This window comes from Tursiops truncatus, chromosome 11 (genome assembly GCF_011762595.2).
Source record: "Tursiops truncatus isolate mTurTru1 chromosome 11, mTurTru1.mat.Y, whole genome shotgun sequence".
NCBI classification, from domain to species: Eukaryota; Metazoa; Chordata; class Mammalia; order Artiodactyla; family Delphinidae; genus Tursiops; species Tursiops truncatus.
The window spans coordinates 22,822,200-22,845,677 of NC_047044.1; the positions used below are offsets into that span (position 1 = coordinate 22,822,200).

Here is a 23,478-nt window from a genome sequence, read left to right on the forward strand (position 1 = left end):
GGATTTGTGGCTAAAAATAAAAAGTTACCAACCTCGGGGAGAATGATCACACATCCCTTTGCACAGTTTAAGCGGCTAGAAACTGGCTACGTGCCACTCCATATTTAGGGTTCTCTTAAAATCTTAATCCAGACATCTAGTGGTGTATTTCACAGCTAATGAACCTAACCTTCAAGTAGGAGCATAAAATCCTAATTAAATCAGGGCATCGTGAAGTTATTGGCAGGCTGTTTATAATTCGGTAGAATCTTGTTTCTATGAGTGGTTATATGAAAATTATAAAGCATCAGAACTGGAATGTTGTATCGTTTAATTATCTCCTTATCTATCTCCAAACTCCTTTAATCTACAGACTGTGTCACTCCATATATAAATATTGATTGTTTAGCAGGCCCAGGATATTATACTTACTAAAATATTGTGTTTCTCACCTGAAACTCAGCTTCTTGCCTCCACTCTCTTGGGAGAAGTTTCATGTGAATTATTTCTTCTGATGAAAGAGGTCTTGAACTTATAAATTTGGGAAAAAAGCTTAAAAAATAAAGTGCTTCTGATATTTTCTGAGTACAGGAAATTCAAATAGGGAAGGGAGGAGAAAATATTAGAGATGAATGCTAACTTATTTTTTTCTTCCAAGGAAGGTGGGCAGGGGGATGTTCCTGCAAAGATTGCAACACTCCATATTTCATAAAAGATTTATTAGCAATGACGGAGGGAGATTGCTGAGAGGAACCCTGATAAATGCCTTGCCTTTTTTCGCTGCTTTAAAATTATGGGTTCTGTCCATAAAGTACTGATTAATTCATATTCATTCAATGACATACCCTCTTTTTCTCCCCCAAGCAAAGATTGTAAGCATTTTACTTCAACAAATAAAGAACTCTGGGTGGGATGCATACTAATTCATTTAGCTCTAGAACTCGCACTACAATTGATGCAGCTAATCACAGCAAAGCAGGAAAGATTCTTTTCTTTTCCTGTGACAAGTCCTGCCTACCTTTCAGCATTTTTTCCCCAAAGGTATTATTAATCTCTAAACGTCACGAAATTGAAGACTTATCTAAGACCCTTTAAAACAGTGTGGCATCATACGTAGCAACTCCCAAGGAGAGAAGTTGCTTTGCTTTTCTAAAAGACTGACTGTAGCAATTGGAGTCTTTTTTCCTTGCTTAAGGAATCCGGATAAAGTAACTGGTGCCTGTTCTAAACTTCCAGAGGAAATTGGTTGGATTTTAAACACAGTATTTATTTTGGAATACTGGGTGGTTCAGGCCTAGAAAAATGGCAAAGTCCTTGGAGGGAAGAGAATAGATGTTGGGCAGCAGATGAAGAGCCAGCAGTGGCTCTTTGCTCAGGAGTTTACCTGGGAGAGACACAGCTATGGCAGTGGGATGGATGGGACTTCCTGCTGCATAAGGTGGTCTGACAAATTACTTTTATGCACTTCTCAGAGAATCAGCCAGTATTTTTCAAATTTAATGAATTTTTAAATTGTAAGAGTAATGTACTCCTGTTGAAAATATTGGAAAATGTAGACAAGTACTAGCAGAAGAATTATTTCACAAGCACTGTGCTAGACACCATCCTGGATTATTTAAGGAGATTTCCATGAAAGAAGGTCCCTTAAATCTGGTTGGGGAACAATGGGCTGTAACCTCCATGAGGGTAAGTATCAGGTCTGTCTTGATCACTTGGCCCAGTCCTTGGCACTCTAGATGCTCACTATGTATTGGTTGAAGGAATAAAATTGTAAACAAACAGTAAAAACAGTGCATGTCCAAATTTGATTTTGCATAATTTTGATTGAGAGAACTAGAAGTATTGGTATGAGTCGCTCTCTAGACTTTTGAGTAATTTCCAAGTAGTTTTGTTAAGGATCTAGTTTAGATAGAAAATGACCAGACGTCAAGTTGCGGTGGAGAGGGGGAGTGCTATTTTCCATCGAAAATAAGACTACTTGGGGAATGCTTCTCCATGCCAACTATGGAACAAAGTTTAACCTTCCTCTCTTATAGCAACTCTCAGAAGTATGCATTTTTATCTTCATTTTATAATTTGGTTCAGAAAGCATAAGTAATTGTTCAAGACCTTAGTTAGTAAGTGGCACACCTGGGATTCAAACTCTCCTTTGTGTAACTCCAACACTGTGTTCATAACCACCATGCTTTACTGCCTGGAGTCTGGGTCAGCCAACGGCAGGGGCCAAATACAGGAGCATATCCAGGGTTTGCACATAGGGATGTTTAGAAGATCCACTGTGGGGAGCTAAGTCCAGGGGAAGAATATGTGGGATTCCTGAACTTTTAATCCAGGGTCTACTGAGGATCCAAGATCTGGGAAATACATTTGCCCAAGACTCACACAGCTTTGAAGAAGCTGAGTTCTGATCACATTGGCAGTGAGCACTGGGAAAGCCAGGGATCAGCAGTCAGGGAGTTGGTAACTGGCATTGAGGGACAGGAGACCTTGCCATTGGGGGCTGACACGTAAGACTCTGGGTTTGGCTTCCGGGAAGGTTGGGGCTTTCCAGTTGAAAACTTGAGATGCCACATGGGGGACTCAGCCCCTGGGAGACACAGAATGAATCATGATTGACTCTGCAAGGCACCCTGCTGCCATGGAGGCCATCCCATTTGTCTTATTTGGAGACAAACTTAGTACCAGTGCCTGGAATAGAACTAAAAGGGAATCAAGTTGACTCAGTTACCAGGGTTGGATGGTGTGATTCAGTGAGGGTGCAGACTACCCCATGTTTGTCTGACCTTAGGGAATAGTCACATCTAATATATGGGACTCAGGTTCATTTTTACCAAAGTTAATTGATATGTTGGATATTTCAAGCTTTCCCCTTTAATAATAAGGAGCACTAATAGTTGTGCATCTAATATATGTCAGGAACAGTGCATAGCCCTTTGCATCTCATTTAATCCTCACAGCAATTTTGGGCGGTAAGCACTGTTATCATCATCTTCATTTTACAAAGAAATGAAATGAAGGCTTGGAAGAGTTAAGTAATTCAGGTAAGGTCACATATCTAGGAAGTGTGGAGCAGGGCTGAATAGCTGGGGAAGCCATTAAAATACTGAAAAATGTCTATTCTAGTAGTAAGTAGGCATCACAAGCTCTTCTGAGTGTCCACACATCCCTGGCCTGCTCTGTGGTCAGCCAACTAGAGAGGGGTTTGTACAGTAGGAGGTCTGGGGCCAGCATCTGCTCTCACTGGGTGATTTCCCTGCTGCACTGGATGTACATCTATTGGTGGAGGTAGTTTTCATGGCGCACATGCCACCTGGCAGATTAGGGCTCAGCACCCTAACAACCCTCTAAGAGAATACGAATCACCCTGAGCGTTCAGATGTGTAAGCTCTTGCCTGTGTGCCTTCATCAACAGTTGCTCCAGGGGAGGGGCCCATAGTGTTTCCTGTCATTCACCCAACTTCTTTTCTCAGTGTTTTGGGCTTTTCCTTTTGTAAAGGTGTTGATCCTGTTAAAAGCCACTTATATTTCCTGCCATTGCTTTCTGCGGGGCAGGTGGTAACGCACTCCAAGAATGTTGAATTATTTCCGTGCAGTTTAATGAAAGGAGCCAGGATCTAAAGGTAGCTGACTTGAGTTCAAATCTTGACTCCATCATTTATTATCTCTGTGTGACCTTGCATAGGCTACCAAACCTCTTCGCATCTCTTCATTTGTAAAATGATGGTAATTCTATCCATCCGTCCTAGAGTCCTACCATCCATTTAAATCTTTTTACCAGAGAAAGACATAAATTAATATCACAATGGACATAGGCTACTGCACAATGTACTTGTCTAGTCCCTGAGGGGACTGAAAAATTGGCAGACCAGATTATTAATAGTTTTCAAGATAGAATCCACATCAAATGCTGCACTATTCTCTGCCTCCAAAGAGTGGACGTGGGTTTTCTGTCTTATTTGTTGTGATGGGTTTGTTTACTGGAGCTCTTCTTTTAGAACTGTCTAGAACTTTTCCAATTTAAGTGATTCTGAAGTGACATTTCCAAAACTAGCCTAAGGCTTTTCTCTACTCTCACTAGCCTCACCTCACAGCCCCCATGAAAGCACACTCAGGCTTCATTACATTTACTAAGATAGACTCAAGTAAATCCTACTGTAGATAAACAGCCCATAAAATTAACCATGGGTGAGCAGATTGTCTCTTCATGCACTCTTTAAAGGGCATGCTCTTTCAGGGGAGAAACCAACCAGGGAATGGATTTGGAGATAATTTGTGAGTTGCAGGTGTGACCTGATAAGGCACTAAAAAGCTCAACATTATGATTGTAAAAATGCAGTATGCCCATCCATCATCAGTGTAGCCTACATAAGCAAAGTCATTTATTAGAGCAGGATAAATAGCTTGTTATTTGTCGGGAGTAAAAATGAATAGGTACAAAAATAGTAATATGGTAAAATTTGTGAGTACTTGTATGCATTATTTCTTTTAGTCGTTAAAGCTATTATTACTGGTCCTTTTTTACAAACAAGGAAATTAACCCTCAAAGGGTTTTACTGATTTATTTGTTTCCATAGCTAGGAGTCAGAGTAGTTCTCAATGCCCGGGAGACATTTAGCAACGTCTGGAGACATTTTTGGTTGTCACAAGTGAGCGGAAATGCTACTGATGGGCAGAGGCTGGGGATGCTGCTAAGTATCCTATATGCACAGGACAGCCCCACACATCGAAGTATTATATGGCACAAGATGTTAGTGGTGCTGAGGCTGAGAAACCCTGAGTTGGAGGGAGTGGCAGTGAACCCAGGTTTTTCGGATTCCCAATTCAATGCTTATTTCTCTACAAGATTTTACAGATAACAGTGTAGTAGAACTGTCATTGATCATAAGTTTCTCTAGGACGATGTTCATCTGGTACCTGGTAGTTTCAGCTGATATTATTTTGATTATTACCGACCCTCCCGAGTTGATCCCCAGCAAGGACCCTTCTGCCCAGTGTCGCTTACACCAGTAGGAGACTGAATTTGGTTCAGAAAGTAGAGTTCTTTGATCAAAGAACGGTGAGGTACAAGCTCACGCTGTAGAGTACATGCTCTCCCTGACAGGCTGTGGGAGGGGCTGCTTCATAGGGTTTTGTTGTCTTATTTTTGGCCTCGCCTCGCGGAATGCCGGATCTTAGTTACCCGAACCCGTGCCGCCTGCAGTGGAAGTGCCGAGTCGTAGCCACTGGACCGCCGGGCGAGTCCCCTTATAGGATTCTTGTCATGGGGGAGGGGGTGGAGTTCTGGGGAGGGCGGGGCTGGCGGGCGCTGCCGTGCTGCGCAGGCTCAGGACTGCAGGGCTGAGGCAGAGCCTCTGCGCACGTCCCACCGCCGCCGCCATCTTGGATCGTGTGGGCCCCGCGCTTCCGCACGCGCCCTGCAAGCTGAGGTGTCGACTCGGCCCCTTGGCACTGGGACCAGTGAAACCAGACTCGGCGCAGAGGAAAGGAAAAGGTTAGACTATTTTATGACCCAGATTCTATTTTTATTTCCCAGGGATTGTTAATGGGCTTTGCCGGTGACAGTTGGTCCTTGTGTCCATTCTGATGGGCTCCTGAGGAGCAAGTTGTGAACTGTTTTGAGTCACACCCCTGGGTGTCACGTGACCATGTTTGGCAGTATCTAATCTGCAGGTGATAGAGGATCTCCTTATATGTAGCAAAGTTGAGGAGAAAAATGAACCGGAGATTTTTTTTTAAAGAAAGGCTCTCCTTTGGCCTCCCCATGTAAATAATAATAATGCCCCACCACATGTATTTAGGGCTTTATAAATTTCAAAGCACTTCTGTATTCCTTCAACATATTGAGGAGAAAATAAGTGCCATGTTGTTCTAGTTCTGAGCGTACAGTAGAGCCCAAAACAAAGTCTCTCTTGACCCCTTGTAGCTTATGCACGAGGTGCAGGGGACACAGGCCATAGGAAACAAGTAAGTATGTAATATGACGGAGAAAGGTACGCACTGTGGAAAAGGATAAAGCAGAGTAAGCGGAACAGGGAGTGCGGGGGTGGGGGTGTAGCCGTGTCGCCTGGGTGGGCGGGGAAGGGCAATGACGAAGTGGGGTCTTTTTGCAGAGATGTGAAGGGTGGAAGAGAGTGAGTCATGTGGATATCAGGGAGAGGAGAATTCCCAGCAGAGAAAACAGCAAATGCTCTGGGACTGGTATGTGCTTGACAAGTTCAAGGAATGGCAAGGTGGCTGGCGTGGCTGGAGCTGAGTGAGCAGCGGGGGAATGGGGAAGAATGGGTCTCAGAGGTAGCAGCAGGGTGACCTTGTAAGCCATTGAAGAAGGACTTCAGGCTTGACTTTGATTGAGATGGGGAGCCACTGAAGAGTTTTGAGCAGAGAAGTGACATGATCAGATACAATTATAAGAGATCAGTCTGGCTACTATGTTGAGGCTAAACTACAGGACCTTAGGTTTGAAGCCAGGAAATCAGTTCCAGGGCTGTTGCAATAATCCAGAAAAGAAGCAAGGGTTGGCACCAGAGATGTAGCATAGGAGGTGATGAAATCAATCTGATTCTGGGTATCTTTTGAAGGTTGAGCCAACAGGATTTGCTTCACAAATGGGGTATGAGAGAAGGAGAGGGAAAAGAGATGGCTCCAAGGATATTAGCCTGAGAAATGTCCCCATTTGAGATGGGGAAGCTATAAGAGAAGCAGGTTTGAGGTGAAAGATCAGGAGTGCTGGTTTTAACATATTAAGTGTAAGGTGCTTATTAGGAATCTGAGTGGAGACGTAATGTCATATCAAGTAGCGTATAACACATCCAATGTTACATCTCTCTTTGACCAAAGGCCACTGTTTAATTAACATGCCCAGGGCTGCAATGTGATGAAACTGGGATGAAATCATACTCTGTCTGATTCTAAGACCAATGTCCTTCTACTGAGGGAGAATTCTGGATATAAATAAGTATAAAGAAAGAAGCCTCTAATAGCACCAATTCCTAAAAACTGTCTTTAAACTGTGCTTCTTTATGATCTTCCCTAAAAAGCAAGGAATGGCCACATTTGGACAGAGGCACAGAGCACATTAAAATAAGTTGACCTCCTGGTGTGGGCCTTGGAATTATTATCAAAGTCATAAAAAGAGCAGGGCAAAGAAGCCCAAATAACTCAGATTCTGCCTACTTCAAATATCACAACTTTTTAAAAGCTCTCTTTTTCTTTATGCATCGATAGAATTAACAAAAAATGAAATCTTACTCTTTGTACTGTTTGGTTTATTTTTTTCCCTAAGTTTTTATGATAAAAAATTCAAACATACAGAATTGTTCAGTAAGCATCCATATATCTACCTCCTAGCTTCTGCATTTAATATTTTCCTATATTTCCTTTTTCGCATATCTGTCCATCCATCCCTCTATTCAAATGTCTGTCTGTCTTACTTTTTTGATGAATACCATGGTCAACTGCACCCCTCAGTACACTTTCCGCCTAAAGACTTCAGCATGCATATCATGAACCAAGTTCCGTATTAAACCCTTTATTTTTTACACTTGTGCCCCATTGGTTTTCAGTGGCTCTCTTGTAAATGGCATGTAGTAGAATTTTGAATTTGGGTCTAACCTAAGAGTACATCTTCTAAAGAGGAGCCTATCACCCCATCACATTGACTGGGATTGTGGAATGTCAGTTCTTGCTTCTGTCTTCTTATTTTATGTCTTTCTTTGTGTATGCCTCCTTGACATTTCCCCTTTTATACTCTTTAGGCATTTATTCAAGTTTTCTTTGGTCTTTTCCATCTAGTAAACATGTTCTACTTTTTTCTTTCCAACCAGTAGTTACCTTTGAATTAAAACAGATATTGAGTCTAAATTTCTTTATTCATGTCGAGAATGAAACAGCATCCATTGCCTCCTCTCTTGTGAGAGGGGATCATTGAAGCTCCTTTGCTTTCCTTGGCTACTGAACCATTTCAAAGTTTCAGCCCAGGAAATCACAGACTCAGAGCATGTCAGGCTCTCATTTTTCAAGAGGGGAAAATTGAGACCCAGAGGGGGAAAAAGACTTTATCCTTCTGAAAAGCCCCAGCTTCTGAATGGAAGAATCAGAGAGCTGGCTTGAACACAGGGCGTTTAGTGCACCTCTACCTTTAGCTCAGACAACACTCAAACAACACTTAACAGCTCCTAGACAGATGAGAAAAGACACTAGTTTTAAAGGATTAAAGAAAATGGATTTCTCAATTCATTGTAGAAATTTAAAAGCCTTCTAGGAAATCCTTCCATCTCTATAATAAAAAATTTTAGCCTACATTCTATTAACCTTTATGTCCACAATGGAAAAGCCTTTTGCTTAATAATATCCCCTGAAATATTTGAAGACTATTCTTAAGTCTCCCCATAGTCTCCTTTTCTTAAGAATAAATAATCCAAATTCCTTTAAAATTTTCTCATAAATTCTTCTTCCCATTCTTTTATTAATCTTTATAACTTTCCATGAGCTTCCTTCAATTTTTCTATCTTGCTTCTAAGTTGTGAAGCCAGGAAAGGACAAAGTGTTCTGATACTGATTATTGAGTTCATGCCAAACTGTGAGTTCCTTGAAGGCAGGGGTTATTTCTTATTCAACTTTGTACCCCTGGATTAGGGGTCAGCAACCCTTTTATTTTTTTGCCTAAAAAGAGCCAGATAGCAATATTTTAGTCATTGCAGGCCAAGAGGCAGTGTCCTATATTCTTTGAACAGCTGTTGTCTCTGAAAGGCTAATACTCTTTTTTATGTTTTATATTATAGAAATGTGAAGATCATTCTTAGCTCAAGGGCCACGCATAAACAAGTGGTATGGCAGATGTGGCTTATGGGCTCTAGTTTGTTGACTCTTGCTCTAGATCCTAGCACAATGCATGGCACGTAGTAGGCATTCAGTAAAGTTTGTTGAATAAAAGGATGTATGAATCTATGAAGATTATTTCATAATTTCTGTCTTTTATATTCTTATTTAACCTTTAACATTTCTCTTACATTGCTGGCTCAGTGAACTTGTCCACTAAGACCTTTAGATCTTCCTCAGCCATACACACTCATGGCCAGCACTTTCACATGCTGTTTGTACTTGTGTAGTTTTAGTGTTTTCCCCTTAATCTGAGATGCAGTAGGGGCCCTCTGTTAACCTTCATCTGCTGGTGGCTTTGGATCTCATCTTTAATTTAGTGAGGTCGTTTTGAACTTTGTTTTTCCAGTGTGTTCAGCAGCTGCCCTAGTTGCAGATTATCTGTGAACTTAACAAGCAACCACAGGCAATTGACAAAACCAAAATGCCAGACTCAGTTCAACCACCCCAGCTGAGGCCCCCAGCTCTATTTCCATTCTTATGTCTCCTACCTGCCCTGAAGGGGTTGGGAAACTCATTTCTACTTATTGTCCTGGAATAAATTGGAAGGAATCAGACAGGCACACAGAGGAGGCTGGCACTAATGGCAAAAGGAAAAACCCTTCCTTTTTTTCTCCTTTCTCCTTTTTGGGCCCATAGAGAATACGAGTCACAGGCTGAGAGAGTGTGAAGTTCTGTATTAGTTAGAAGAATTTCCATTCTGAGCCGAATTTTTTTTTTTTAATTTATTTTTGGCTGTGTTGGGTCTTTGTTGCTGTGCGCGGGCTTTCTATAGTTGCAGCGAGCGGGGGCTACTCTTCGTTGCGGTGCGTGGGCTTCTCATTGCGGTGGCTTCTCGTTGCGGAGCATGGGCTCTAGGCGCACAGGTTTCAGTAGTTGTGGCACGCGGGCTCAGTAGTTGTAGCTCACAGTCCCTAGAGTGCAGGCTCAGTAGTTGTGGCACACGAGCTTAGTTGCTCCATGGCATGTGGGTTCTCCCCGGACCAGGGCTCGTACCTGTGTCCCCTGCATTGGCAGGTGGACGCTTAACCACTGCGCCACCAGGGAAGCCCCTCTGAGTCGAATTTGGATGAAGCAGTTGTGAGCAGCACACATCCAGCATCAGGGGCATGGAGCTGCTTTACAGAATGCCCGGAGGCTGATCCCTGAGACTGAGTAGTACATCACTCCTGCCATCCCCTCTGTCCCACTCCCAGTTTCAGAGGAATTGAGTCCTAGGTCCACAGATGCATTTCTGATGGAATCTCCCTATTTATCTGCAATGACCTTGTGGGGAACCTGCTGTCTCTCTTTCATCCAGGGTCCAGTGGAACCACCTCTAAACTGCTAGTGGGTCAGCAAAGAGCCATGCTTCTTCAGTGCTCGGTGTCCTGCCTGGGACACAGAAGGGCTTTTAGATTTAGCCAGATGTGAAGTCAAGCCTGATGGAAAACATGGGCAGGGGGCGCTCCTTTTCCTCCAAGCTCCTGACTACTAAGTGGTTACAGCTTTCAGTTGGAGGGAACTGGGAAAAGCTCTACTCTGGTTCCCTAGGGGTGATATGAGTTGCCTGTGGACCGTTTTATCCAGTCTTCTCTTTCCCTTTCCTCCCTTACTCTCTCTGTTGCTAAAATTGTTGTGATTGTTACCATTTAAAATATCCAGGAAAGCTGCATTTATTTACAACGACTTCCTTCTTAACCAGCTGGGAGAAGTTGCAAAATAGCCAACTCAGTGGTGGATCAATCTTCAACATTTCTTTCAAATGTTGAAGTAAAGAAAATGATGACAATTTTAAGGCTGTATTAGGTGGAAATGATCTATGAGGGATGGCGGACGGCTGAAGGTCACAAATCAGGCAGCTGCCTCTGGCTCAGTGACTCAGAAGAAACGTGGAAGGCAATGGGAAGTGTGTTCCTGAGTTTTATGAGAGTCCAAGTTTGGGAATTTATCAACATGCCTGGGATTTCCTGTAATGAGCCTCTTTACTCCTTTCATAAAGCAAACCATTGTCTGATTAGAGCTGGCTGGCCTTCCTTAGATACAGAAATTAATTCATTTTGATTTTAGGGGGAAAATATCACACTTACTTGATAACAGCCTCATTTGCATGTGGGAATCACGTTTATTCCCCACCAGGTTAAAAGAATAATGTTAGTGACATTGAATTTGCATATTTTGTATCATTAATATTTGGAGAGCTTCTTTCAAGGTGTTTTAGATTCTGGGTATACACTCTCTTTTTCTTTTTGTTAGAGGACTTTTTTAACCTGTGTGTCAGGATAGGCTTGGTCATGCTGCGGTAGCAAAACCACTTTCAAATCTCAGTGGCTTAAAATGAGGGTTTATTTCATTCTTGTGCTACATGTCCATCTTGTCCAGCACGAGCTGTGCTCCATGATATTTTCTTTCAGGGACCCCCACTGTTGAGAGCATGGGTTCTCAAACTTTTTCTGTAAAGGGCCAGGTGGTAAATATTTGGGGTTTTGCAGGCCGTATGGTCTCTGTTGCAGCTGCTCAGCACTGCTGTTGTAGCACGCAAACAGCCATAGCCTATACGTAAAAGGATGGGCATGGCTGTGCTCTGATAAAACTTTATTTATAAAAATTTGCAGTGGCCTGGATTCAGGCTGTGGGCTGTAGTTTGCCCACCGTGTGGTGGAGAGGAGAAGGAAAAGTGGTGAACCTTGCACCAGTTCTTTAAGGCTTAACTTCCACTCACACTTGATTGGCCACAGCAAGCCACATGGCCACATCTAACTTCATGGAGGTACAGAACGTGCAGTCCTCATCCCTGTCCAGAAAGAGAACCGGAAATGTTGGTGAACAGCACCTGTGATCACACACCCCTTCCCTATTCTTTTTAGAGAAACCAATATTTCCTCAAGTTCTAGGCTAACACTTCAAAAAGCATCCTTTAAATGCAGTCTAACTCTGTTGTTTTGGTGGAGCTAAACAAATTTAGTAGATGAGCAGGATCTAATTTCCAGGAGTCATTCTAAGCGTTAAGTATGTGACATTTTTTCTTTAAGCCCATCAAGTTTCTGTTTGAATCCCTGCATCAATCTGAAGTGAGATTAAATTCATCCATCCAACTCATTGTCAGGTATTTAGACTTCTGGATCCAGGCAGTGATCACATCCTCTCCTTTTCTTTTCTTTTCTCTCCTTTTTTTTTTTTTTTTTTTCCTTTATAGCCGTGGAAGTCCAGGGCTCTCACCTTTCACTGGGATATAACTGGGCCTGGGTCTTCCTGACCACCTAGGGCACCCCTCTTTGCGTCCCCAAGAGAGACCAGCAGTTCCCACTATGTGAGGTCTCCGGAGCCTCTCCTGTCTTTTAGCATTCGTGTCCTTGTTGCTAAGCTTTGCAAATCAGGAAGGTAGATGTCACTTCATCCAGGAGAGGGCACTGTTCCCAAAGTCTAGAAGACAATTCCTTCTGGTGGAGGCGCAAATTAAGGATTAATGAAACCCATGTTCAAACGCTGAAACTATAGCACCTATTATAAAACGTAAACCAAACACCACACTAGGAATGTATTGTATAAAAAGGGAAGAAATGCAATTTATTAACAACTTGTACATTCCAGAAGGTACAAACTGCCTTGTTAAATCATCCAAACATTTTTAGTGGCTCTTCTTCTTTTCTTACAATACAGACTCAGGCTTTTTGAACCAAAGCCTGCCCTGGTGTTGGCTGCCTAGAGGAGGTCCTTGGGATCTTGGAGGCCAAGGCTGAGAGAGACAGGAAGTTTAGGTCCTGTTGCAAAAAGAATAATTTGCCTCTTTCAGGCATCTTCTCCCCACAGGAAGGTGAATAACACTTCTGAGAAACTTAATGCAAAATGTGGGAAGCAAATATAACTAAGACAACTTGGTGGTTATAAACTTTTTGTTCCACACTCTCAGTTCATTTGTACCTAAGCCTGTATTTCTTTCTTTTTTTAAAAAATATTGTTTATTTGGTTGCGCTAGGTCTTAGTTGCGGTAGGAGGGCTCCTTAGTTGTGGCATGCGAACTCTCAGTTGCGGCATGCGTGTGGGATCTAGTTCCCTGACCAGGGATCGAACCCAGGCCCCCTGCCTTGGGAGCGCAGAGTCCCATCCACTGTGCCACCAGGGAAATCCGTAAGCCTCTATTTCTCTGGTGTGTTCTTAATAGAACCATCCAGGACTTTTTTTTTTTTTTTTTTTGCAAATTTCTACTTAGCTGCTAAATCTCCTTGATTCTTACTGTGACCATCAGGTTATTAACTCTCTCTGCCTCAGTCTTCTTGTCTGTAAAATAGGTGTAATGATACTGCCTACCTCAGGAGATGTCACGAGATTCCTACTATCTTGTGTTCTTTTGTTTCTTCTCACAAGTTTACGACTGTTTTAACCTCCCCTGTACTTTTTTTCCCCATATTGTTGCCATGTAACTCTCTCTGGAGTTAGTTTACTCTCAGGTAAATTAGTTAGTATCAATCATAAGATAGCAAACATAAGATACTAAAGGCAACTCTCTGGTGGTATTCTTCTCTGAGGGTGGGGGGATGCATATCCCTTTCCCAGTTAATCTTTTTGTGATCATATACAGCATCCAGTATATTCTTTACATCTTATTAAACCTCTCTATAGGGTTTTCCCTGGAATGGTGTCCTTTGGAATTTCATCCCCTTTATCTGGTTAAGTTCCTAGATTAGCTTAGGTAAAAAAGGATAATGATAATGTTCATAATGTTCATAGCATCTCATATCAATTGGCCACAATCCATGTTCCAGGCACTATGCCAAACACTTTATGTGCCCTATGTCATTTGATCCTCATCAAACTCCTGTGTAATATCTCCATTTTGCAGATGAGGAAACTGAGGGTTAAGGAAGTCAAGCAACTTGGTGTAAGTCATACAACTAGAAAGTGGCTTGTGGACCTGGGCCTGCTCACAGTATACTGACGTCAGTCCTGTGCTGGATTGTTCTAAAATGTGTTTCCCCAGTGAGAGATGGAAGATACAAACAGACAAAGGCCAGACCGTTTATAAAAATCAAACCCTGACCCACAGTCTGCAGCAACCAGCCCAGGAAACCAACTCATTATCAACAGTAACCAGCCCAGGACACCAGCCTGCTGTCTATCAGTCACACTTGCAGGAAGTCGGATCACTGTCTCTAGCAAGTGGTCCAGGAAGCCAAACAATAGCCTCTGGAGCGATTGGCCTCACATGGCCAAGCTTAATAACTGACAGCGTCCCTAATTTTTGTCCCCACTTCTAACTTAGGACCAATTAGAGAAAGCCAAATATACACCCATAACCAATCACATAGGATGTTCCTCTTCTGGTGAGGCTGCCTACAGCTTCCCCATGCCAACAGCTTCCAATCAGGGCATCCCTGAAGCCTTCTCATTTTTCCACTGTAAAGCTTTCTCACTCTTTTGCCTGCCTTTGGGTCTGCCAAATGTAAGCGATAGTGGCCGACTCCCTTGCTATATAGCAAGCTCTGAATAAACAGGCTTTGCTTGTTCTCATCTGATCAGTCTTCATTTATTTCCACACTGGTCACCGTGTATTTTCTCTGGGCTATGCTAATTATTTTTCATGTTCTACACCAATCTGCTTTCCATGCTGATTTAAACAGGTTCACGTGTTTTTTTTGTTGCTGTTTTTTTAATTTTGAGTTGGCATTGCAACTGCAGAGAATTCTCAGTTTGTCTGTCTGAAATTGCTCACTGTGCAGACTTAAAGCACTGTGACTTCATCAGTTGATCAATTGTATTTCTATCACTTTAGCTATTTCTGTTCCAGTTTGCTACTGAACTGACCTCCAGTTCTCTCAAGTGTCTACTTGGGTCATTGCATAATGTCTTCATCTTTGCTGCTGGACAGAGGATTTTTTTTTTTTTTTTTTTTTTTTTTTTGTGGTACGCGGGCCTCTCACTGTTGTGGCCTCTCCTGTTGTGGAGCACAGGCTCCGGACGCGCAGGCTCAGCAGCCATGGCTCACGGGCCCAGCCACTCCGCGGCATGTGGGATCTTCCCGGACCAGGGCATGAACCCATGTTCCCTGCATTGGCAGGAGGACTCTCAACTGCTGTGCCACCAGGGAAGCCTGGACAGAGGATTTTTAAACAGTTGACGGGCATTTTTGAAAAAGAAAACAACCTTAGTCCTGAGCATTCCAGGTCTCCCCCACTTCTCAGAAATCTTCTGCCTTGTGGCTGCTTCCTCAATCACATGACCTATGTCTTTCCTTCTCACTCTGCCAGAAGCTGGCCCAGGGATTAGAAACAGTCCAGCTGCGGCTCACTCTGGGATTTTTCTGTCCAACTAGTTCACGTGTCTTCTAATACCACTAGGTGAAAAATGAAATTGGTGTAAATCTGGGTGGGTAGCATCTCAGCTAGAAAGTGTGGATTTAGTCCTAGATTGTCTTACTTGTCAGGGTACCCACACTTCATTCTGGGCTGTACTGGTTCTGTAGCATGGGCCACTTCATGAACACTTATTATGTGTCAGGAATTGTGTTAGGGACTAAGGAAACAAAGATGTATGAGACTCTGGTCCCCAGGTAGAGAGGTGCTGAACACATAAAAGACAGAAGACAATGCAGGGTCTTACATTCTGAGTGTGGGATTAGCTACTCCTCTGTGTTGGCACCAACAACAGCGGGTCTCGGGCAGTCCTAGAACTTGTCTCAGTGTAGTGTAATTGAAGGCACAGCACCGTTTACCCCACTGGACTGTGATTCCTTGAGGACAGGGACCAATTCTGGCACACCTGCTGTGTTGTCAACACCTCAGCTGGTACCTGGTTCCTTGCAGGCAGGTGAAGAGTATGAGCTATTTGGTCAAAGAGAAGCAAGTTCAAGTCCCAGCTCTTCTACATAGTGATTACTGGAATTGGGGCATGTTACTAAGCCTTTCTAAGGTCCTGTGTTTTCATCCGTAAAATGGGGATAATAATAATTATACCAATTCTTTCTACCTCATAGATCATTTCCACATCATTGGCGCATATGAAACACTCAATAAATATCTTCTGCTACAATTATGAATTCAATTGCCTTGAAAGTCCCAGTGATATGATGATACTCCAGAGTGGAGAGGAAGGAGGGATTGCTGGAGTAATCTTGAAAGTTGGGAGTTTTTCTGGGGTGGAAGCCAGGCAAACCCATCCCAACGTTACGTGGCACTAGAGCCATTGATAACACTACGTGGTACTTCCGAACAGCACACAGTAAAATAAAGCATCCAGTTAATAACGGGGGTATGAAGAACATGAATTCATGACTTAAAACAAAGACTGAAACGTTTGAGAATTTCTGTTCCACGTTGCAAGTGTTGGTAATTACCTTTCCACAGACGCAATGCAGAATCCTGATTTATTAACTGGTGCTTCAGAAAAAAGGTCTTGGTTATGGGGAAAGTTGAATAGGGGTTGCTGATAAATTCTAAGGAAGAAAAGAATTTAGCTAAATACATTTCATAGGGGAGAAAACTAGGAGAGGCTCTAAGCTTAAAATACTCCCATTTCACATATCAATGCTGTGAATCTTAATTTCCCCAAATGAGGATAATACCTTGTTGTGGGAATTAAATGAGATAACAAATGTGAAAGCACCAACACAATGCCTGATATCTCTTGAATGCTAGAAGTAGTTGAATATTATTTTCCTTTTTTTGTTCTCCTTGTGGCAGAAAAAGTAACATTTGGAAAATGTATGGTATACCAGAGTAGTTATCCCAAGATGGGAAATGAACGCATAAAAATAAAAATGATTGTTTTACTCGGGAATAGTGTGGCTGAGTTTGCTGATTATCCTTTAAATCCATTCTCCTTTTCTCCTGCTGTGATAGAATCCCTTGTTAGATGGGCCCATGGCTGTTTGGAATAATGACATCATTTTCCAGCCTCCTTTGTAGGAAGTGTGGCCACGGATGATGGGCCACGAGGGGGAAGTGGGGTGTGCCATCTACTGTATGTTTTCTTAAAGAGAGATTATGTGCTCCCTTCCTTCTCTTCCTCCTCTGCTGCCTGGAATGTTGATGTGATGGCTGGAACTGCATAGGGCAGTCATCTGGGCTCCAAGGTGTGGGCCTCCTTAAAGGATGGAGGAGATTGGGTCCTTTATGACTGTGGAGCTGCCAACTCAGCACTGGACTGCTGATGCTTATTGGAGACAGAATACACTTCTATCTCTTCAGAGCCACTGTTGTTTGGGCTTTTGGTCACTTGCAGCAAAAGCGAATCCTAAGAATTATTTCATCATTGATACAGTCACTGAAAGACATGGCTTTAAAGGGACCTGAATATTTTAGGAGACAAAGTCTAGGCCCAAAAGGAATATGAATTCCTCACAAGAACTTATTAAAAAATTCCATCCCATCAAAATAAGTAAGGAAAACAACCAAGCCTATTGGTTTCCTGTACAAGGCTGGCCAAGCCAAAGCTTTGATTTCACATTTTCACCAATGAAGAAGACATAGATAGTGTCATCGTGCACAGGTTACTGATTTCTGAACTTCTGCATCATTTTGGACCATGGCAGTCTAGAATTGCTAAGAATCCTGATGAGAGTAATCATACACTAATAAGACTTCTCTTTAGACTAGATTTTGGGATCATTTGTGATAGCACAAGAATCATACATATATATATATTGATGTTTGTACTAAAACATGTATTTTAAAAATTAAAAAAATGCTTTACCCACAGCATAATCCTATCACTTTGCATTTGCATCTTATTACTGAGAGTTTAGTAATTATTAATGATTTGATAAGATTCAAAAGAAATTGGTGTAAGGACTCTCCCCTCCCCTAATCTCCATAATAATAATTTCCCCCTATTTATCTGCTGTCCACAGTGCATTGCTGGCTCACCTCTTAGGGAATGAACCCATCTTAATTGTAGTACCAGATATCAGGAGGTGTTAGTTAATCTGGAGGCCAAGGTCAGTTGAAGTTATTTTGTTACGAGTCTTCCCTTCATGTGTAGCTCTTAGCTGATTTGTGGCTTAAGTGTCTCTTTAAAAAATACCGTTTTTTAATTAAAATTTTAAAAATTAAGGTATAATTGACATATAACATTATATTAGATTTAGGTATACAACATAATGACTTGATATTTGTATCCATTATGAAACGATTGCCACAGTAAGTCTAGTTAACAGTCATCACCATAAGTAGTTAAAATTTTTTTCTTGTGATGAGAACTTTTTTTTTAAATTAATTAATTTATTTATATTTATTTTTGGCTGTGTTGGGTCTTCGTTTCTGTGCAAGGGCTTTCTCCAGTGGCGGCGAGCGGGGGCCACTTTTCATCGCGATGCGCGGGCCTCTCACTGTCGCGGCCTCTCCCGTTGTGGAGCACAGGCTCCAGACGCGCAGGCTCAGTAGCTGTGGCTCACGGGCTTAGTTGCTCCGCGGCATGTGGGATCTTCCCAGACCAGGGCTCGAACCCGTGTCCCCTGCATTGGCAGGCAGACTCTCAACCACTGCGCCACCAGGGAAGCCCCGATGAGAACTTTTAAGACCTCCTGCTTAGCAGCTTTCACATATACAATACGGCATTATTAACTATAGTCACATGCTGTATATTATATCCCCATGACTTATGGAGGTCATAATTTTTTTTGTGTGTGTGTGTGGTACGCGGGCCTCTCACTGCCGCGGCCTCTCCTGTTGAGGAGCACAGGCTCTGGACGCGCAGGCTCAGCGGCCATGGCTTACGGGCCCAGCCGCTCCTCAGCACGTGGGATCCTCCCGGACTGGGGCACGAACCCGTGTCCCCTGCATCGGCAGGCAGGCTCTCAACCACTGCGCCACCAGGGAGGCCCTGGAAGTCATAACTTTTGACAACCCCATTTCACCCACCCCCGCCACTAGTCCCTGCCTCTGGTAACTACCAATCTGTTCTCTGTATCTATGAGCTCAGTTTTTTTTTAGACTCCACATATAATATCATATGGTATTTGTCTTTCTTTGTCTGACTTATTTCACTTAACATAATGCCCTCAAGGTCCATCCATGTTGTTGCAAATGGCAAGATTCTCTTATTTCTTTTTCATGGCTGAATAATATTCCATTATGTATATATACCACATTTTATTTATCCTTTCATTCATTGATGGATGCATAGGTTGTTTCTGAAGCATCTTTTAATAAGGAGATCCACAGAAGTTATTCAAGCAACTGATGGGGTTAGCTTTGTTTCCCACTTCTCCTGTGAATACTTTCTTTCTCTAATACTCCAGCTGCTAGTAGTTTAAAATGACTTTCACCAGCTGTAGCTGGTACAGCTCAACTGGCCCTTAAACAGTACTTTATATTTTAAAGTTTACATTCATGACTTTCTTTTGTTTCATTATAGCCAATTCAGTGTCCTTCACATAGTAGGCATTTAATAAATGCTCGTTTATTTATTATCCAGTGGCTTTGTTGGCTCAGAATGGGTAGTGGTGTGGACTGGGCTTAGCTGTAGTCATATCTTAAGTATACGTGGATCCTAATTTCAGAGTGAAGTTTTTGAATTTTGAATGGTTGACTTACCACAAATGTGACTTGCAAATAATCACTTACCAACTCAGTAAGGTGAATGGTTAATAACAGCTTGGTTAGTAAATTCTTGTTTTTTTTTTTTTTTTTTAAAGAAAAATGTATATCGAAGAGGATTAATCATACTTCTGAATACAAGGTAAATTATCATTGCTGTTTCATGCAAGGCTCCTGTTGTTTGTCTGAATTTATTCCTTTTTATCCCATTCCCATTCCATTCCCTATAGACAGTAATTCTAATGTGTTTCATATGTATTTCTTCTTTGTGTTTCTAAAAAGTGTAATAGTAAATAACACCTGTATAGAACCTACTGTGTGCCAGGTTCTCTTCTAAGCCCTTTATGTGTTATTATCAAATTCTCGTAACAATCTTTTGAGTTAAGAACCTTTATTAACACCATTTAATAGAAGAAAGAACTGAGGCACAGAGATGGTAAGTAACTTGCCTGAGGTCACTCAGCGACTAAGCAAAGAGGTTAGGATTTGAACCTAGGCAGCTGAGGTCTTAAATCATGCTCTTAATTACCAGCCATACCACTGGAATGTGTACTATGCTTTGTGTATATGCATTTTTTTTTTTTTTTTTTTTTTTGCGGTACGCGGGCCTCTCACTGTTGTGGCCTCTCCCGTTGCGGAGCACAGGCTCTGGACGCGCAGGCTCAGCGGCCATGGCTCACGGGCCCAGCCGCTCCGTGGCATGTGGGATCTTCCCGGACCGGGGCACGAACCCGCGTCCCCCGCATCAGCAGGCGGACCCCCAACCACTGCGCCATCCAGGGAAGCCCGTATATGCATTTTTAATTTATGTAAATGGTATTGTGTAAATGGCACAGCTATAAATCTCAGTTTGTTTTGTCTTTCACTCAGCACGTTGCCTTTATGAAGAACCTATGTTTCTTTGTCCACTTATGATCCATTCCTATGATGGCTGTACCCCAGGGTGAACATCTATCACATATTGCCTTTCTACTGTCCCAGTGATGATAGTGCAATTTCCTGCCTTTACAAATAATGCTGCAATGAACATCCTCCCTCCGGACCTATGGGAGAATCTCTTTGGGGTATAAACAATGATTTTCCTTTATGTACTAAATGTGTGCCTCCTGTGAAACAGGAGCTGGTAAATTTAGAGCCCTTTTCTGAAAAAGTTACTCATGTCATTGCAATCATGTCTCAGGCAGTGTTCCAGATGTAGGATCACCTCAAGGTGGAACATAGATAATCATTTATATGAAATCACAATCTCTTTATTTACTAAATAATCACTTTGTAAATGTTTATTCATGCCACTCACATGCTAGTAAGTATTGGAGGGGTGACACAAGGATGGCTGAGATATCCTTGGTTCCAACATAGTGAAGCAATTAAGCATATGGACTTGGATTTGCAGTGACATGGGTGCAGAGACCACCTCCATTACCTGTACCTGTGTGAACTTGTGTGCAAGTTTTTTAAACCCTCCAAGGTCAATTTTATCATGTTTAAAGTAGTGATAATAGTAGGTTGTTGTGGGGATTAAATTCTTCATGTTTAAAATGGGGATAATTGTTGTTTGTTGTGAGGTTTAAATGAGATAATGTAGGTAGAGGGCCTAGCACAGAGTCTGGCTGTAAGTAAGTGCTCATAAAGATGGAATAATCCCTGTCCTCAAGAAGCTCCCAGCCTAGCTGGTGGAGGAGTCAGATGTTGACTCAGATATTCACAATGCAGTATATAAGGATTGTGACAGCAGCAGGTACAAAGTGGGGTAGGAGCACAGAGGTGAGGACTTTGAAGAAAATATTAATAATTACCATGTCTACCTTGTCTTCCATATCTACCTTGTTTAAAACACTTCCATATGTTATTTAATTTTATTCTTGCCTTCTAAGGTTCTAAGGTGGTTATCACTATTTCCACTTAATAGAAGTAGAAACTTCTATTAAGGCTCCAGGACACTTGTCACTCAAAATCACTCGGCCAGTTGTGGTGCAGAAAAGATTTGAATCTCTCTCTGGCTGACGCCAAAGCCTGTGTTTGTCTCAACGACACTGAAGAGGAGCTGGCATTTGGTCTGGATTGTTAAGGATGAGCAGGCAACTCTAGGTGGACAGAGTATGCAAACATTTTTCTTGGTACCTGGACCTCTTAGTACCTCCGGGGTCTTTCCAAAGAATGATAATTTTTATTAATTCATCGACGTCACATATGTTTATGCAGAATTTACTCAGGCTGGATGCTAGCAATGCAAAGACTAAGAGATAAGGTCCCTGTCTTCCAGGGGTTATAATGCCATCAGACAGATTGGCTGTGTCCATATACACCACCCGAAACGAGATGGGTAATGATAACAAGGTTGCTAAATTACATTCCAGGAAAATGATACCGGTATCCAGTGAGCCCAGAGGAGGGAGCGATCACTGAGGCCTCAGTGGTCAGAGGCAGCACTGAGGAGTAGGTGGGGCTCAATTGTGCATTGAAACAAAGAGGGTATTGTGTTGGGCACTTGCATTAGGCCTGGCAGTGTCATGTCTTATGCAAGAGTTGCACTTAAAAGAGGGGCATATAAACATAAATTCATGGAAAGTTAGATTTTACTCTTAAAACTCCCTTAAATAGACAAGAAAGTGTAGGCTCTTGTATTGACTCTGTGGTGTGCATGCACCTTCTGTCTTCAAGCTCAGCACAATCACTTTTCCCTGCAGAGTTAGCACAGATTGCTATTTCTTTGGACCACAGAGCCTCTTCCACCCCTCAAATTTCTATAGTTGGCTTGTGTTTGGGATGGTGTTGAACAAAAAATAGCAATGCTTTAACCACTAGAGTCAAATTGTTGAGGCAAGATGCTTGTAATATTGAGAATGAGGCAACTAAAGGTTGGTGCAGGACAAGGAGGCAGTCCTTTGCCTCTGTGGCCACCTCTTTGGTGTCTCTAAGCTCCATCTCAATTTCCTGGAGGACAGAGAAAGACAGAGATGTGACTGCATCTGCATTTCTGATGCCCAAGCTAAGTTGATACAAAAGCGAGGCTGAGGTGCTGGTATTCGGTTTGAGAAGGAAGAATAGTCAGCAGTGGAGTGAACGTCACTCGAAAGGAGACACAATCTGTGTATATCTGATGTGCCATACAGTGGAATGGAGGAATGACTAGGGTGGTGGAACGATTGTATAAGGCTGAATTCTCCTAAGTTTAACTTATCTAAGATGTGACATTCATGTAAAAGTGGAAAGATGGGAATTCATGTGGGTATGTAGGTCTGGGTTTGCTGGAAGAAGAGGATTTGGGGAGAAATAGAGATACATTTGGAAAGGGACCAGATGGTGGAGGACTATGATGTGTGGGATACATGAAGGTGTCCTGGTGAACCGCTGATCTGTTCCCCTATGGGGACTCCACAGTTCTTCACACACTCTTGGTTGACCTGGATGCTTAAGCCTAGCAGGTTAAGAGAACAAAATCTTTGGAGTCATAAGCAAAATTATTTTCTTTCTCCTGTTTTATTTATTTATTTATTTGCCTAGTTCCGGAAAGTAGGAACTTCCACCTTGTGGAAGAATGGAAAACTTGGGAAGAAAGCCTCTGTCCTTTTTTCCATCCCCTTCCCTGGCTGGGAAGAGGGTCATGATGTGTGAAAGTTCAGTCCTTTTGAACCATAAACTCAGCAGGGAGGTTCTGCCCTTTGGAAGGAAACCTGGGGTTCTGGCTGGCAAGTCAGTTCTGTCAGAGGTCAAGGCAAGTTCTCCAAGGCAGCCTTTTTTGGAAATAAATCTGATGATTTCAGATCTGCTGATCTAGGTCGGTCTAGCTCCTCAGTGGGTTCAGAACCCATCAGGGAAGAGGTATGATTAATTATTATCATCTCTTAAATCCTAACATCCACGTCAAGGTAAAAAATCCTAATTTTGAGATTCTTTGGAATTTTTTTCTTTTCTCCCTTCTTCTTCAAAAACATTTACCAAACCGAGTGACCATTGTGAGCCTGGCCCTTTGGTTAAGTGGTTTGTCTTTTCTTTTGAATAAAAGTGGTTGGCCCCATACACAGTGTCTAGGGCCACAGGCAGCCCAATTGGCCCCATGTGGCCACAAATAAAAGACACTTTTATATAATGAGCACATGAATCCCAGGGC

The 23,478-nt window shown here is 42.4% G+C and overlaps 1 long non-coding RNA gene across 1 annotated transcript in view; it reads left to right on the top strand.

The window, feature by feature from the left end:
- LOC109552922 (uncharacterized) overlaps window positions 1–23,478 on the top strand; it is a 617,019-nt gene that overhangs the window by 112,361 nt on the left and 481,180 nt on the right. The window contains exon 4 of the long non-coding RNA XR_012324243.1: window positions 19,466–19,509. This is a non-coding gene — a long non-coding RNA (uncharacterized lncRNA). The remainder of the gene's footprint in view (window positions 1–19,465; window positions 19,510–23,478) is intronic.